We start from the raw sequence: 13,377 nt of genomic DNA on the forward strand, positions 1-13,377 counted from the left end.
GTTTGTCTAATTTCCGCAGACAACTTTTCGGCGGTGTTTTGCCGAGTTGTTTTGGTTTCTGTTTGGTTGTATAACACCCACAGACTTCCGTGGGCCCCCTCGCCCTGCCTCATGTCGAGTGATAAACACATTGCATGATGTCTCTGGATAGTTCCTCTTGCACCGTGCAATGCCTTCTTGCTCGCTGCGTGTGTTTACTTTGGTCAGGGCAGAGCAGAATTTAGCAGTAGTGTAATTTTTTTTTTGTGGGGCAGCCGTCTTCTAAAAGTTTGTTAGATGTTCTGAATCTCAGAGATGTCGTGGGTAAAGCTGAGCGTGTGAGAACGAGACAGACGCCGTCCGCTTCTGCCTGACAATAGCCAAACCTGAGACGCCTGACCTGTGTTGACCTCTGCTAAAGGTCAGAGGTGAGAGGGGCCACAGATGGCTGGAGAAAGCAAGCCAGGACAGAGAGGACAGAGGGACGGGATGCAGATATTTCACACTCTCACAGTATGAAAGATTGGAGGTCGCTTGAGTCTGAAACATAAATCTAAACAAATCTACATTTGGCCCTAGTCTGTGTGATGGTATTCCTGCAATATGCTGCTCCAATATGTTCCCCACCTCCAGTTTCTCTGCACTCTAACAAGGCAGTGATGGATGACCAGAGATTCTGCTGCCTAATGTGCAGAGTGTAAGGACATATGGCTCAGTTTGGACCGTCCTTGTGAGCCCTCTTTGAACGCGAGCAGCACAGAACACCGCAGCCGCCTCAAAATAGAGGTCGGAGTTGTTTTTTTGTGAGTCATCGGGCTTCAAGATCACAGTAGCAGAAATGAACCTGGCCGCTTCCCTTGCTTTTACTTTTAATGAACATTAATTAGATCCGGTCTGCCTCGTGCATGTTTTGGCTCAGCTTCATATCCTCTTCGGCGGCATTAGGCCGCTGCTCCAGATGCTGATTGCAGCTCTCACAACGCTTCAGCTGTCTGAGGGAAAATACATTCATTTAACAGCGTTAGCTGAAGGAGGCGGATTGGAGGAGTTGGCTTGACTCGGGCTGGTTACCACTGCCTCTGACCGGGAAGTGTCTGGTCTAAACTGTAATGGATATATTTCTCAGTGGAGATCCGTCGCAAAACTTGACGAAATCTTTGCAGATGTTTATAATATCAATTTATAGTTTGGGATATTTTAGGGGAACACAGGGACATTTAAAGACCAATTTCGATAATAGATACAGAATCAATAATAGAAACAAATCATTTAAGAATAAATTAATTGTGATAAGTAGAGGAATTTGTAAATCATTGCAAACATGATATTAAAGGTACTCACTCATAGACACATGCCAGCTAAATATGCCTGTATTTTTTTGTCGAGATCCATGCATTGTTCCCTGAGAAATGAATGGAAATCTCAAAAAGTAACCCTTGCAGTCTTGCAACATTGAAGAAAGTGAAAAAACAAAACAAAAAAAACCTGGATCTCTCCCTTTATCCGACGTAACATTACTTTAACATAGCCTGGACGTTTTCCTCCATCCAAGTTTCATGGAAATCTGTTCAGTAGTTTCTGCATAATCCTGCTGACAAACCAACCAGCCAACCAATCAACGGACACAGGTGAAAACGGAGGTAGTATGTTGCGGTTCCAAAGAAAAGTTGAGCGACAGATTCGACCTTCGTCTCACTCTCAGTCTACACTGAGCTGTGATTGTTTAACTACTTGTGAAGAAAGCAACATGTGTCTCTTAACAGAGTGACTGCTACGTCTGCATTATTCACACAACCACTCTGAGGCTTCTGTTTGTTTGCAGCCGCCGGGCTATTTTAGGCCTCTTCACAACCCACGTGTGCGAAACACAAAGCCTGAATAAGGCATATAGTAGGTCATGACAACTGTGCCAAGAATGTAACTAAAAACTCCTGATAAAGTACAACACATATAGTGAAAAAAAACATGCAGACAATTCTTCAAAACTGAAACAGCTTGTGCGTCACAAGTCGGCTCTACTGAATTTACTTATTTGACATCACCCGTATTTAAAGGCACACTGTGGCGTTTCGACCACTAGTAGACACTTAATAGCAATGTTTTGATGGGTGGGATCTTGTTTTTATCAGTGTCACTCGGAGTAATACTTAATGTAAACAGTATTTAAAATAGAGGAATGGTGATTATAAAAGAACCATGACAGTTGACACAGGGTTCTGTTTTCCTGGTCTCTCAGTGAACATGCACGGTAGTGGATGTGTGTGTGTGCCCAAAGGTTCAATATGTAACTGTCAGATTCATACTACAAACAAAAATGGGACTGCGTATCACCTGAGTGACCACCTGTGTTGGGGGTCACCAATTTGTTACAGTGATAGATTCCTTTTAGCTGTAATGGGGTAACATAACGTGTTACTAATAATACTTCAGTAATATATTACTACAGTTAGGTCATACAACGTGTTACAATCTGCATTGTCGTCCAAAGTGAAAAAAAGTGATTCCACACTGCGTATCCATAATCCTCCAAGCGCACTTTAATTAGCAAAAGAAGAGAGAAGAAAGAGATTTTTGTCCTGTCATGTTGTTGTAGGCTACACTATAGAAGACATAGGTCTATTGTGTTTCATATGACTAAGCCTCCAATTAAAAATATGTATTCCTATCTCATGATGTATCAGACTTTGATCCTCTGTCTGCCTGCTGTTCACTGTGTCCAACGCCATTGCTTATTTAAAAAGATCTTGGCTATTTAATTGTTCTATACAGGTTGTTTGGGCTGTTAAAAGTAACTAAAAGAAGTTTAAACTCACTGGATTACTCAGACAGTACAGCAGACAGCACAGACAGTAATATTGCAACCTAATATATTACTTTAAAATGAAGGTAACTAGTAACATGTGTTATATTACATTTTGAAAGTCACTTGCCCAACGCTGGTAATCACTACCTGCTGGTAACTGTAGCTGACATTAGTTAGTTCGGCTGGTTAGCCGTGCAGCTAACAGTCCTGTAAAGACTCTGTCCAGACTGGGAGCATACTGACATACAGGGGGAGTGTTTGTGTTGTTTACACCATTAGTGTAGGAGCTTTGGACTGCTGGGAGGAGGAGGTTTTCAGGCTGGACTGGGACAGAACACACCGTCTGAGACCCGGAGGACCAGTTTGACTACAGGGATACAGTATGAGGGTGATTTGCAGTGACTCTGGCCAGGACTCTGACTCTGGGTACAACAAATGCATTATGGGTTTAGGCAAGAACAGGAGAAGCAGTAATGGGAGAGGAGCGAAGAGGAAGGTTACCTGGCATCCCATGGACTTTCCCTTTTTGAGGTACAATGTGAGACAAAGTCAAGCTGGTCAGCATGCTAACCAGATATCCCTGCAATACGATGTACTGACATCTTTGACATCAGAACTATTATGTCTTTACATTCTGCTGATAATTTTAGAATGTTTTACACAAAAATGTCAACATAAAGCAGAACTGAAGGAACGGTTCATCTGAATCACAAACCCTCCCCAGTTTTTCCCACTCACCCCAGGTTTTTTAGCACCATCATTGTTTTACTTGTGGTGTTTAAAGCATTGCAAAAATACCATTAAATGTGTCTCTTTCCAGAAACTTTTTTTTACTAGGAAGCATGAGGGACCATTGGAAATATCAACATGTTCATGCGCGGTGTGGATTTTTACTTTTTGTGATTCAGATGATCTGATTCTTTAGTGTATTGTTGGCTACATGTACATAAAAAAAAGCCTCATCAGTGGAATGAAAAAAAGCATTTGAGCTGGATAGAAGAATGTTAAGTGTCACTGAGAAGAGTTGTTGTGGCAACGAGGCGCCAACTAACCCATGCAGATATTATTTCCAGTTTGTGGTTAACTTCCTGTCTGAGCTTGGAGATTGATGGATACCCAGAGCGCTCCTGTTTGTCTTGAAGGGGAACTATTGATCGCTGTTGCCGTTGGTTACAGCCTCCATTTGTTGATCTGCCCATGAAAGCCCAACTGCATGGATCATAGAGATGACCCCGGCTCTTTTTTTAATGATGTTTGAGTCTCGGAGGAAAAAAAAAAAAAAAACCTGCTCCAGCCACTAACAGCCGAGCCAACCACGCTGCATTCTCTCCCCACATGGGGCACGTATAGTTTGTTTTCAGCGAGTCTTAGCGGACGCTGGTGGGCTCAGAAAACGGGCGATACTCGTGTATTCACAGGCGCGTGAGCGCACAACAATTGCAGCAATTTTGATAATGATGCTCTCTGAATTATGACACTTCGGCTCTCCGTTCATTCGCTAAATTGTGTTTAGTGTCGTTTTTATTGCAATTTTCATCAGCGCTTTTTTTTCCCTCGCTTTAAGAAGAGAAGGGATCATTAGCCCAGGACTGTTCAACCATGCACAGAGGAAAAATGCCATCAAAGTTGACACAGAAAATGTCCTTGTTCTCTAATTTATAAACAAAAAACACAGATTTTCCCTTTCATGTGGCTTCTTGGAGATAATTATGACAAGATGAAAGCAGTTAAATTCCTCCCTCTGTTCTCTGCTCTTCAGATGGTTCCCCCATTGTCAAAAATGGAGATGAGATTTCATGTGGCTGTCATTGCCTGTGTCCCTGTCTCGCTCCGTCTCCCTCTCTCGTACTCTCCTGTCTCTTATCCTCCTCCTTCCTGTCTCTCTCTCCCTCGGCTTGTCTGTCTCGCTCTTTCACTCTTCTTTGTCAGTTTTTATTGAACTCTGATATCCGAATCTGTAGTCTTTTCAGAACTGTCAATCAATCAGTCACTATCTGTCTCGGAGGTTGCTGTCCCCTAATGGAAGAGAATGATTAGCTTTTATCAGCTCACTCATTTATATGGTTTAAAGCTCTTGAGTGCAATCAAAGGGATGGATAGCTCTTCTTCTTGCACGCATATGTTTCCGTGCGCACTCACTCACACACACACACACACACACACACACACACACACACACACACACGTGCACGCACACACACTCGCGCACAGTGTTGATGGGACGTCTACAGACCCCTCCCTCCTCCCCCTTCCTCCCTCACACACTCTGAGGCGACGGGCTGGTGCACTGCAAGTGTGTCGTGCCACGCTGTGGTGTCTGCGAGTGTGTGTGTGTGTGTGTGTGTGTGTCTGTGCCCTCCTGGGAGGTAATTACCAGAATAAATACAGTAGAGGCCACGGCTGCTAATTTATGCCTGATTGTTGACAGTCAGAGTATTGTTTAACATGCACAGAGAGGGCCCTTGGTGTTGTGTTTCATGATCCTCCTTGTGTGTGCGTGCTGTTATGTGTGTGTGTGTGTGTGTGTGAGAGAGAGAGAGAGAGAGAGAGAACAAATTTGTGCTTTCTTGTTTTCTGTGATTGTCCTTTTACTCCTCTCTGTGTATGTGACCCTACTGTTTAAGAAACTAGCATGCATTTATACTGATTCTGTCGGTGTATCTGGAGTGTGTGTGTGTGTGTGTGTGTGTGTGTGTGTGTGTGTGTGTGTGTGTGTGTGTGTGTGTGTGCGCGCGTGTGTGATCTGCGTCTTCTGCCTTTTCTTACTGATAAACTTTGGTCATTCACAAACATACTGTTTTCTTTGTCCCACCTGGTACAGGGCACTTTGGCACACAAAGTAATAATATAACATTTCTGTGTTAAATTGTTTAAAACAATGGACCCTTGTTATATATTTATATGGTTGAGACAATTGTACCTTTACTCAAGGTAATGATGGGTTTCATTTGGTCGCCTGTCACTGTAACTTCCTGGAGAGTGTCGAAGTGTGAGGAGAGAAGTTGGCGAACATGACTTGACGTGTAAATAAAACTTAAATTCAGTACTTCATCCGTCAACACTTCTGCCTGAGTTGTGTCAGATACCTTTTCATGAGCAATGGTGGCTGTGAAACAGAAAACAACTCACATGATTCCACGCTGCTTCACTGTGTCATCAGACTACCGGTGCAAGTTTTGTCTGGGCACTCAGTGGCAGAAATGACATACTGTGCTTTTAAGTCTTGGTTGTTAGGGTTAGCTTTAGAATGAAGTTGAGAAGATAATGGTTGGGATTAGGCGTGTAGTTTTTCATGGTTCAGACTGGGTTCAGACAGACTTCAGCACTCTTCATTTAAATCAGCTCAGTGCGGGTGCCAGTACAGAAGACTCATATACAGTACCTTGCTTGACTATTTTGAACTTGAACTGAATAATTCTGTTGTTTACATCACAGTCGTTGCCGACTAATAATAAAGTGATACCCTGGATGATAAAAATCCAGTGTTATAGTATAATAGACCACTATTCAGTGTTTTGGCATCTGATAAAATTTCAGTCTAATAGATTTCTCACTCTTATGGGACTTCTTGGATTATATTTAATTGTCTCACATCACCTGACATCCACGCCATCCAAGCCGATACATGTTTTTTGTTTAACTTGTTCAGTGTTTCCAAAGAGATATAGATATAGAGTACAATCAGCAATATAGTCAATAGAATAAAATAAAAAACATAGAAATATATTTATCAAGGACTGGTCAGAAATTGTGACAATCATTTAACAGATCCACTAAAAGCCCACACATGAAGTCACTCTAAGTTGCTATAATAAACGCATCAAAATACATGCAAAGTTATACAAACATGCAAATGTTTTACAAGTTCTTAAAGGATATAGCATTAGTAAAGTATTGGTCAACAAAAAAGGCCAAAATCGACGATGCTCTGGTTTGTCTCTCAGTATCTTCCAGCTTCCCAACTCTCTGACAAGAAACATCTTTCAGAGAGATGTTCACAAATTTCTAACTCTGTCTTAAAACAGTGTAGGTGCCCAAATGTACAGTAAGACAGATCTTGCTGTGATCATTCCTCCTGTCCATTCTGGCCATTTAATGACTCCTTTCTTAGGTGATGTCAATATAAGCTGTTATCAGCTACAAACTGCAACATACCTATGGACACCTGTGTGTGACTGTGGTTACGCAGACACCCTCCTCTGCTCGCTGTTCCCTGTTTACCCCACAACCACTTTCTATTGACTTTTTTTTTTCCCCCCTGTTCCTGAACCGCACCGTTGTTATCAGATAGGCCAGCTGTGGCCGTGTGGTTCGAGGGGCTTTAAACGCCTCATAGACACCTCATGAGTTTTATGAGAGAGTAGAGAGTTCACAGCGCTGCAGCTGATAGAGCTGCTGCGGCGCGGCGTGGCCCAAATTATCTGCAAAAAAAAAAAAAAGTCTCCAGTGGAAGTTCAGACACCAGCATCCAAATGAGGTTCGAATGAAGTTAACTCTCAGTCCAGAACTTTTAACGATAGCCTAGGTCTATCAAAGATATTGGAAATTAATTCATTAATAATAGATTCTAATGAGCTTTGAAGTGGGTGTACTGTTGGACTTTAGAAGTCCCCAGTGACTAATGAAGCCTGTGAAAACACCTTTGAGGTGCTGGGGGCCGGGGGGCCTGGCTGGAGGAAACACTACAAGTCTTTGTATTAGAGCTGATTGAGCTGGTCTGTGCCCCGGCTTCGTTACGGCCGACCACTTACACGCCCCGAATTCTACTGAGGAGACTGCTGATGAATTTGTTTAATTGAACGTAAATAATGAATTCCCAAGGAAGAGATTTGGCCCAGTTGTAATTGCCGGAGATCAGACGGCACAATGCCAAACTTCAAAACGCCCTAGCCAGGCGGTCGTAAAAGCCGTAACGATGACTTCGAAGAAAAAAGAAAGGACTGATATGGGGGTGGGGGGTGGTGGGGGGGGGACAACAGAGGAGGAGTAACAGAGACAGAGACGGAGAAAAGAAGATGAACTAATGAGGAACAAAGACCTAACGAGTTTTTCGTGAGGAAAATGAAGTGTTTCCAAAGTCGTCTTTAAACTTGCCGAGATGAAACGCGGGAGCGGCAGTTGTTTTTGACAGCTCGGGACGAGATGGGCCACAGCTCAGAGAGATGGGGGTAATTCCCTATTCCTTTATATTACCCACTCTCTCTCTCTCTCCCTCTCCCCCTCTCCCTCTCTCTGCTGGGAGCCCCCTCATCTCTCTCTCCGCTTCCCCTACATTGATTCTTGAATTAGACTGTTTTATTGAATAATTAATAGGCCTTTTCCCATGATTGATGATTTGCATCGCTTGAATATTAGCTTTTCAATCAAACGCAGCTTGTTCTAATGTAACCATATTGAAAACATGTCAAACACTGTTTACCCACTTTGTGCGCGATGTTGTCTTAAGTTCCGGCTGCCGAGGCCTCAGCGTTGGGGAATGGCCTTGTCAGGCTGATTACAAGGCCCTTGAGTTCTGACACCCGTACTCAACACGCATATATACATACATGCATGGTTAAGCATGCCAATGGGCGAAAACACAGATGCAGAAACACAAGACAATTCTAGGCCATTATACGCGCGTAGGCCTGCACGCACACACACACACACACACACACACACACACACACACACACACACACACACACACACACACACACACATCCACGTGCACAGACACACATAAAACACGCACAAAAGAGCCCTGATAGTTTTCCCTTCCACTATGAAGCCATCAGTTCCCCAAAAGAGCCTGTCTAATAGCTACAGTAGCGCTCTGCTTAGTTTGAGTGGCAGCGGGGCCAGTCTGGGAATAGATTGTCAGGCATATTGCCTCTACCATCTCTGCGCCATATCACAGAGCGAACACATCAATGCTGGGAGAGACACATGCATTAAGATTCCCTTTTAATTTGACTGGGATTGAAGTTGAGCGCTAAATTACGCCGTCATCCCCCCCCATGCTCAGCTCCCCACCATCCCCTCCCCAGCCCCATCCAAGCTTGTTTTTTGTTTGTTTCGCTTATTTATTTATTTCCCGCCTTACTTATTCATTCATTCCAAGAGTCCGATTTTTCTGAGAGCATGTCAGCGCGTCACTCGGCGCATGAAAGCACTTTGCGTGGCGTTGTGTCTGGTGTGTTTAGACGGTTCCAAACATGTGCATGGTTAAATAATTTACAGAGTAACTGACTAATGACAGGCAGTGATCATGTCGAGACGAAGAGGCCTGGGTGACTGCTGATCAGGGACAGAGGCTGTCTCTTCCCCTCACGCTCACTGCCTGTGTTTGTGTGTGTGTGTTTGTGTGCGCGGCTGTGGATTTGGCTGCATATGTTGCGGGTGTGGGAAGGGAATGTGTTTGTGTTAGTGTCTCAGACTACAGTTCGGTCTGCTATATATGGAGGGGATGGATCCCTCCCAGGACATTTGTAGAAAATTGATTTTGAGTTCCATTCATCACTTGGGTTTTTGTGTGTGACAGTTCATTCACCGTGTGTACAAGGACGCTACTGTATGAGCTGTGCATACTTAACGTTCCCAAGACATTTCACCGAGGAATGCATATGAACCTGGGATTGAGTGCCATGAATAATTTTAGCGCTTATGCTATGGTTGTTTACTGCGTGAAGTGATGCAAACAGACAAAGCTTACCCTAACAACTGCTCACACTAACTTTTGTTTAAACTCAGGGCTCATGAAAGGCTTTTAAGAAAGAAAGAAATCGTCCTCTGTGTTTATTTTGAGTATGTATGGGAGAAGATCAATCATACAAAATGTCATAAAAAAATCTCCAACTTCTAGCATATTTGTTATATTACATTGTTATATGTTTTATGTTACTGTCAACAAATGCCATCAAAAAACCAAAACCAAAAGTGTATTAGTCAGACTCTCAGTCATTACTGCAGCCTGCGGCACGCTAACTCATATGTTTCTACTCAAAGAATAACAATAATAAAAAAAAAACGCAAACGCAAATATACAGTTTTGATTTCTGTCTCTGTGTAAGCAGTTGTCTTAAACAGCGAGGCCCTGTAGTTTCCAGCAAATGTTACCCAAACAGGAGTAAATAGTGCATTAACTTTTTTCCAATTTCTGTGGATGTTCTTTGCTCGGTGAAAATGTACGGCATCAGAACAATGTGTGCGGTCAACTACAACTACAACCTTGGTTTTAAAATGTGACGACACTGTCTTCTCACCTCATGTGTTGCAGGCATCAAAGTCCTTAGTATACATATTTACAAAGAACATTACTGTTTATCAGTAGATATATTTTCATTACACTGCATTCAGTTGGATATAAGTTGAAAAGGAGTGTCAAATCATTGCATTCTGCTTTTCTTTTATGTTCCAACTATTTTTGGAATCTGGGTTTTAAACTACATGTATGGTACAAGATGGAACAGCACACCAAATGCAAGTTGTCACTAATGACAACAAGGAACAATTTATGACAAAATTCGGGGCTGCAAAATAAATGGTTTTAGCATCGACAATAATCACATCGCAGGTTCAACAACATCTAGAGCAGAAGAACTCAAACATGTCACGCTACAACTTTTTATCCTGCTTGAAACAAAAAGAAAGCTCACACTGTTCTCTTTTTTCCACAACTTATCTACCAGAGGCATGTGTCTCATTTTACATAATTTTGCCCAATTTAAGATTTCATGGATGCATGTCAGTTTGTTGCTTGTGAGTGACAGGCGCGTTGTGCGTGCACAGCAAACCACCAATCACAACCGTTCTTCATCAGTTTATCAAACAAAGCAAGTCCTAATTCGGTTGTCTGATGACTCCCCTCAAAAATCAGCCCAATTATTCTTGAATGAATTCTTTTTTCTTCTCCCAAATAGACCTATTCAGCTAATCTGGAGGAAATTCCTGTATTCTTTCATATCGACAGCCAAAATATCACAATGGCAGCTTTTTCCAATATCATGCAGCCTGTACCAACTATTACTGTGGTGTGCTGTGGTCGTTCCGCGGGATTTGTTGGCAGTACATAAGAAACAGAACAGCACCAGACTTCGCCTTTTAAAATACCCCTCTCTCTGTTTTTCCCTTTTTACCTTCTGTCACTAACAGATTTTGTTGAGCTGTGCTTGTTGTGAAAGGACCTCGTTGACTTCACACTACAGTGGCGGAGCGTCAGACATTAATCGCATTAAATCGAGGTGAAAATCAATTTAAACCGATCTGCTTGTTTTAAAAAATCCTGGATGTCTTTTGAGAGGACCCCCCTCGCTCTAGCACTTCGATTTCACATCTCATACAGAAAAAAAGCATTTGTTGTGTTACTCTCTCACACTCTTTCGGCTGTTTTGAGGACACGCTTCCTTTTTTTGACGACACACAGCTCTGGTTTCTTTTGAGGTTAAACACACTTACTGGGGTCACTAAAGCATCTGTCCAGTAAATGTAATACAATGTAAAGGAAAAAAGAAAATCCATAAAAAGACACTAATTAGTTAGACTTTTCTAAGGTGTCAGGTGATGACAAGTGAATGACATTCAAATATGTTGCCTGAATGTTTTTCAGCTTCATGTGGTACATTTCAATAGAATAGCTCAGTCTGGTTGAAAGCAAATGAGAATTAGGGAGGGGGGCTCGGGGTTTTTCGCAGACACAGTCATTTACCAAGAAAGACATTTAATAAGAGGCTAACCAGCTAAAGAAAAAAAAAACAAAGACAAAACAAAACAAAACAAAAAAAAAGCAGGAATTAAACAAAAACACGTATAGCACAATAACAACCTCCCAAACCTCGGCTCCTCTCACTATAAAGGCACCTTGAAGAGGAGGGCTGCTCCCCGGGGCTTACCAAGTATCTGATCTATTATGCAAAAAATCATTAGGCTAAATTAAAAAGCTGTTTGAGGGTAACCAGATCCTTTAATGAGGTCAGCGAGCACAGGAGCGACATTAAAACACAACCCTAGAACAGAAACACGAGACAAGAGGAGAGGGAGGCCATCGATTATCAATCACGTAGGTCATTATCTCGCTGACTCTCGCTTTCTCTCTCTCTCACACACACACGCTCACACACACTGAAACACACTCAATTACAAACGCATTCCGTTCCCCTCACTGTCTCCCTCCGTCTTTATAAGACAGGTAAACTTTTTATTATTGCAGTAATCATCCCTTTAAGCTTCCTCAGAACTTCGCTGGTCAGTCTGTGACAATTGTCGTAATCAGGACGGATTCTGCATCTCTTGCTGGCGGGATTGTTTGCTTTGAAGGGTTGTGTGTTGTGTGTGTGTGTGTGTGTGTGTGTGTGTGTGTGTGTGTGTGTGTGTGTGTGTGTGTGTGTGTGAGTGAGTGAGTGAGTGAGTGTGTGTGTGTGTGTGTGTGTGTTTAGGTTCATCTGACAGTCTTTGGAGAGTTCCTGGGAAAAGACATCAGTTTATTTGGCATGGTGAGCGCCTCTGTCTATTTAATTAGCCGTGTTGAATCTCAAGCAGGCTGCAGATCTAAAAATACAACCAAAATGATGTTAAAGAGACAAGATACAGTAAGAGCTGACAATTATGATAATGCAGCTCAAGTTTGATAAAGATATACAGTGAGATGTGTCCAACCTGCCTCCTGAAGGAATGCAATACCGGGTGAAGTGTGTGTGTGTGTGTGTGTGTGTGTGTGTGTGTGTGTGTGTGTGTGTGTGTGTGTGTGTGTGTGTGTGTGTGTGTGTGTGTGTGTTTCTGTCTCTCTGTGTGTGTAAAAAGAGCTACAACAAAAGCCTGCCTTCGGTGCATTAAACTGCATTGATTTACAAACAACACATATGCTCCTGATTATATTTACATCTCATAACCATGAAACAAACACATTATCTGAATCTTAATTGGACGACGGTGAATGCTTTAAAGCTTACATTCATTTATCAAATGGGACAGTTGGCCTCTTAAAGTCACGCAGAAAGCCATTTGACTAAAGGCTAACACGGTGACCTGTTGTAACTTTGAATGTTCTTTGATATTCTGCAGCTACTGGGATTAGCTCTGTTATCTGATGCACTGCGCAAGGGTACATAAGAGTCACGGATAAACTTTTTCTTTGTTGTCTGGAAAAAATATATTGTTCAATGTGATATATTTATCAGCCAGAGATGAGAAGGAACACCACAAACATCTATAAAGTAGGACTACACCACAACTTCTTCTTTTTCCTTTATATAAGTAATATTTGTGTACATAGGTTTGAACCAATTGGACCAACGACTGTTTTAAGTGCTAGTGAGGCTGCTTGTGTCACCTCACATCGCCTGCGTCATGACCAAAGCACTTAAACATACCTCAAAGACTACAGCTGATGGCTGGATGTGTGAGAGGAAATGTCTCTGTAGACCACCAGGTAATGGTAGTCTGCATTTGTCAGTCGGGAGACAGAAGGACTCGCAACTGCAGAGTTACAAACTTTGCTAAAGCAGCACTCTCGCTAATATAGCCAGTTCTAATTGAGAATATGTCTGATAAGAAGTTGCAAATGGCAATGACCAAGAGGCAGAGGCAAAACACAGGGCCGTGATAACCTTAGCGGAACA

The sequence above is a fragment of the Acanthopagrus latus genome, chromosome 9 (genome assembly GCF_904848185.1).
Source record: "Acanthopagrus latus isolate v.2019 chromosome 9, fAcaLat1.1, whole genome shotgun sequence".
In the NCBI taxonomy this organism is placed as follows: domain Eukaryota; kingdom Metazoa; phylum Chordata; class Actinopteri; order Spariformes; family Sparidae; genus Acanthopagrus; species Acanthopagrus latus.